Genomic DNA, 5,768 nt, shown 5'->3' with positions numbered 1-5,768 from the left:
TCTCCAAGATATCTGTCAGTTCTAGCCTTTAAATGGATGTAATAACAACAATTGATGTTTTCTATGGTGTTAAGGTTTACAAATCACTTTCCTCATGATAACCCTGTGAGGGTAGGTGGTGCAAGTATTTTTATCTTACTCATTAGGAAACCAGGGCTCTGAGAGGTCATGTAATTTCTCCACCTGTGGTCACACAGCTAGGAAGTATTGATCAGTGGTGGAATTTGAACCCAAGTCTCCTCTTTCCACTATACCAGGATGTAATTTGATATTTTAAGAAATTCACCCCAGTCTCTATTCAAAACTACATTTAATAAATGCTGTTCTCTACTAGGTGATTTTACTTGATCATCACACTAATCCTTCATTAAAAACAAAAAACAAACTTCAAACTCTAGAGCACTTTTCAGAATTGGTGAAGTACAATCCTCACAACAGCCCTGTGGGAGGCAAGTAATGCAGGTGTTATTTTCTCCCCATCTGCACATGAGGAAACCATAATTAAAGAGAGTTAAAACTACTTCCCAACGGTCACAAGGCTAGTAAAAGGGCAAAACCCTGGGCTTCAGGCCAGGTCTTCCAACTTGAAATCCAGTGCTCTAGTCACCAAACCACAATACACATTGCTCATTATAGATATTGCAAATTTTTAAAAAATTTCACCTAAGCCCTACTTCAGAATAAGAACAACTTAACTCTCATGTTTAACTTCATTCCACTAGATGACCTGAAAATATTGGGCAGAGGTGGGGGGTGGGGGTGGGGAGGGGAGGATCCATAAATGGCCTGTAGACTACATGTACAGTACCTTCAAGTTATAGGATAATTCAATTTTTTTAAAATGACATTTTTCATTTTATTCTGTTATGATAACTTAATCCCCTGAGCATATTGTTAATAAGGATGACTCACATTTACATAGTGCTTTAAGGGGTAAGTGGCATCATACAAAGCTGAGTGATTAAAACTGCTTAATAAAAACTAGTTTTTTTTTTTCTTACAAGTATGGTTACCTTGTCATGGTGGTAAATTTCATTAAACTTTAGCCCAATCACGGGAAATTTCTGAGTTTGATTTTTTACAGTGCTTTCTTCCACATATGCTACCATATTTATTTTCATTGATGTCAGTATCAATATTAGCTGATTTCTTTTGGTAATGATAAAACGCCAGTCCTACCATTAGTAGAACATGAGCTCAGAGTTATTTTGAGAAATATGGTCTTTGACTCATGCTTCTCTGGAACTAGTAATATATATTTACTCTTAAGTTGCAGTCTGTATTTGAGAACTAATAAAGCAAATAGAACAATTGCTAACATATTCTTACCAACTGAACTAATAGTCATAGACTGAAATATTTCATGAGCCTCAATTCCTCAATTCTCCCAATTTCAGAGTAAAATGTTATGATAGGAAAAAAAAAACCCTGCTTTATGCAAATAGACTATTTGCCTATATAATGTATTTGTCGGTATTCAGTGCAGGCCACAGGAGTACATTGAAAATGAAGGCATGGAGAGATTTGGGTCTTTGTAGGCAGGGCCAGAAGGTAGAAGAAGATAGAAGAACTACAATTAAATTGCACATCTCTGGCATTTTCAAGTGTTGGTGACTCCTTAGCCTGTATTGTTTCATTTAGGTCCCCGTTTAAATGAGGCAGAAATGCTTCTTAAGTTTTTTCATTTCTATCCCTCAGCTTCCTAATGGATAAAGAGATGTTTTATCTCCTACAAACTAGCTCTATGGCTATCAATTACAAACACAGAAATGGAGTTAAAATCCTTGGAGCTAGCTTAATTACTTTCATGTTAACAATTGCTTTCAACTTTTTTCCACCATCACTGCATTCCAAGAGTTGCTTTTGAGTGACCAGATATTTATTTATTTGCTTTTTGGAGAGGGGAAGGCAGGGAAATTGGGGTTGAGTGATTTGCCCAAGGTCACATGGCTAGTTTTTGTGTTAAATGTCTGAGGCCAGATTTGAACTCGGGTCCTCCTGACTCCAGAGGTGGTGCTCTATTCACTGTGCCACCTAACTGCCCCGAGTGACCAGATCTTAATAATCAGAGTGGGAAGAAGAAAAAAAAAGTTAAGGTTGATGAATACCCTGAAAATTTCCTAATGAATAAAGAACTGTATTACAATTGGAAACCATGAAGTCAAGTTCTAATATTTGGCACAGTATTTTAGCTCTGAAGGAATTTTTAAAGCTTCTGAATTTATTACAGATGTGATGAGGTTCATTCAATTAGACAAATCTGTGGGTCATGGAGTTACTGCACAGGGATCTGTTTCCATATCCAGTAATATTTAATGTGTATTAATAATATAAATAGCCTTATATAGGGGTGTGTGGGGTTTGGTTATTTACTTAATCAAGGGTCCTTTTATTCAAAATTGAATGAGGGACCACTTATTAGGCCATAATTGGTGTTAAAAGTGCTGAGGTAGCTAACTGGGTAGCCTTTGTGTGAACTTTCCAAACTTCTAACCAGGATATCAGTAATACTTAGACAATAGCAGGGCTTCTCTTTTCTTGCTTTATTTTTTAAATGACAAAGAGCAATGGGCATATCTAAAAAATAGTGGGATGCCAGCAGAGAAATTGGGTTAACATCCATTTGAAATGTTTTCAACCAATTAGACCAAACAGACATTACCAACAAGCACCATGAAACATTTTGGCCACCTAGACAGAACAATTATGTTAGATCCCTAAGTTATATGTCCAAGTAAAATATTTTTAAATAGTAAAAAAAAAAAAATAGCTATCATTCTCTCACATCTTTTATTGCCAAAGGTACTTGAAATAATACTGACTATAAACTTTTACCTCTCAATGATATCTTTGAAATTTTTTTTTCATGGATGGTAAGTATGAAAATGAATGTTCATCCTAATGCAAACTTGTAGTCATCTGTTTTTGTGGAGCTTTGCCTAGATGAGAAAATCTGACCAATAAACCATCTCCTAAGTTATGCCTTGTGTTGATTCAAGTTAGTCACCATCCCTTTCCTGATTAGTATTTAAATTGACATGCAAAAGGTGAATTATCTTGTTACCAAAAGTCAAGTATTCTAGTTCATATGCTCCATATTTAAATGCTGTCTTGAGTTCTTTATTCAATATTACAGATATTTTATTAATATGTACTCCCTGGAACAAGGCAGATTGCAATCCCTCTGTATTTTAGTAGATGGTCTCTGAGAATCATCATTAAAAAAATCACTTTATAGTTAACCTGGTGACAAGCCTCTGTGAATTTACCTAGGCTGGTCCTCCAACAACAAATACTATGTTAAAGAGCCTATAATTAAATCCTTTCCAGCTTGGTAGTGCCAGCCAGTGCTAATTCTCTATTGGCATAACTTTTCAAGAACCCAGGGTTATGTGCTTACCTTGAAGAGACATCAGAGTAGAAGATGAGTTCTTTGGAAGATGAATCCAAAGTGTTATAAACAGGAACACAGGCCTTCTGAAATCCAAATTAATGTGATGAGATGTGCCAGGTACTTGTGATGTTTACAAATTTTGACAGATTATGTGTCAGGGAGGTAAAGAAAAAGGACTAAAATCTACAATGGGTGTGTGTGTGTGTGTGTGTGTGTGTGTGTGTGTGTGTACACCCTCATAAACCTGTAATCATTCTGGAGTCAAGAAAACCTGCATTCAAATCTAGCTATATAACCCTGGGCAAGTCACAACCTCTATTTGATTGTAAAGTGCTGAGTGCAGTGCCAAGCACATAGTGCTACATATAAATATTAATTATTATAAGTCTAGCCAGTCCAGCATTGAGGTCTTTTTTTTTTTTTTTTTTAGCTTTTAACATTTAGTTTGGTAGCCACAGGAAAATTATAGACTGAACATAAGTAATGCTGCCATTTGTCAAAGTATCTGGGGATATTTTCTTTGAGTCACGATGAGTGTAAAAATTACAATTATATAAGCACTTTAAGTTTCACAACTTATTTTATATATGAGAAAACAGGCTGAGAGAAGAGAAATGACAACCCAGGGACAGAGATAGCATCTACTGACTCCTAGACCAGCACTCCATCCACTCTGCTACCCTCAGTATATTTTAGAATAAAAACAAATCTATTCTTTCAATCAGTTGCAAACACGAACAGTCTTTTTAACAGAAGACCATCTCATCTTTTTTTTTTAATTTTCAAATTGGTGCAGGTCAGTTTCTGTCCTTGCAAACTTTAAAGAGGTTCCAAAATATTCAATATTAGAATTTTGTTCGATGTTACCTAAAAATATGGGTCAGAGGTTGAGGCTTGAAATGTTTTTGTTTGAACCTGTGTCATGAGACAGGGACACTAGTTTCTAGTGTCTCATTATGAGACAATACACTAGTATTGAAGAGTATTTGGAATCAGAGAACCTGGGTTCAAATACCAGCTCTTCTACTTATTGTGTGACCTTGGAAAAGTCATATATCACGACACATGACAATGATAAAAGGAATAACTAATAAAATGTAAGACAGACCCAGAACTCAAAAAGTTCTTGGCAGGTATAAGGAATCAACTAAATCTATTAAGATGAAATTTAATGAGAATAACTGTCAAATCCTGTATTCAGGCCCCAAAATAAGATGAATGGATAAAGGACAGGAGATACATGGTCAGAAAATAGTTATCAAGAGGATAAAGGGATTTCAGTGGCATTCAGATACAAATCAGTGTAACATGGCAGCCAAATCAGGTGACAAGATATTAGGTTTATCTATTAGAAAGTGTCCTATGTACTTTATTCTGGTCAGATCACATCTGGACTATTGTATCCCCATTTTTGAAGAATGACATTAACAAATGGAAGTGTTTCCAAAGGAGTTTGACCAATATGATGAGGGGACTGGAGACCATGCCATACAAGAATTGATTAAATGAACTGGGGGTGACTGTTTAACATGAATGGAAGACAGGCATGGATATAATAGTTGTCTCCATGTATTTGAAGGGCTATCATAAGGAAAAGGGATTTAAATGTATTCTACTTTGCACCAGAGAGCGGTAGTAGAAAGGTACTTGCACAGAAGGAAAAACAATCATTGAAGTTACCCAAAAGTAGAAATGGGATACTTGAGGATATAATGAGTTCTCTTTTGGAGCAATGGGGTGGATAATAGGTTGGATCAGATGACTCTGATATCCCCTGGACATCTCCAGCTTCAATTCTTACTAGATTCAACACATCATTCAAAGATCTATTGTTGGATCCTGAGTGAATCATCCAATATCTTATCTCTACCTGCCAGTTTCCTAGCTATGTAACCTTTGGCAACCTCTCTGAATTAAGTTTGACAAACACACACCTACTATGTGCCAAGCACTACCATAGACACAGGGGAATACTAAGACCAAAAAAGCCCCTTCCTGGGAGAGGGGTGGAATACAATAAGCACACAAGTAAATATAAGTTACATACAAAAATGATACAAAATCATTTCAAGAGAAAAAATGCTAATTGGGAGATCAGCTTCATTTGTTAAATAGCAACAATGCCCTTCATTCTTCTTACAGTTGATTCTAAGGAAGATCAGGTGAAACAATACAAGTAAAAGCATTTTGAAAACTATAAAACACTATGAAAGTGAGAATCTGGATTTCAATTCACAGAGCCTCTGCAAGTATCAGGAAAACAAAGCATCAACATAATTGATATGGCAAGTATAGGATGTGATTTTGAAAGCAGTATTAAAAACTGTGGATGGACTACATACAGTCTTGTGTGTCAAAGAGAAAGAACCATTGG

The sequence above is a fragment of the Petaurus breviceps genome, unplaced genomic scaffold (genome assembly GCF_028583685.1).
Source record: "Petaurus breviceps papuanus isolate PSGF00001 unplaced genomic scaffold, PetGlider_PUasm1.0 187, whole genome shotgun sequence".
In the NCBI taxonomy this organism is placed as follows: Eukaryota; Metazoa; Chordata; class Mammalia; order Diprotodontia; family Petauridae; genus Petaurus; species Petaurus breviceps.
Note: the sequence above shows the minus strand (reverse complement) of the source record.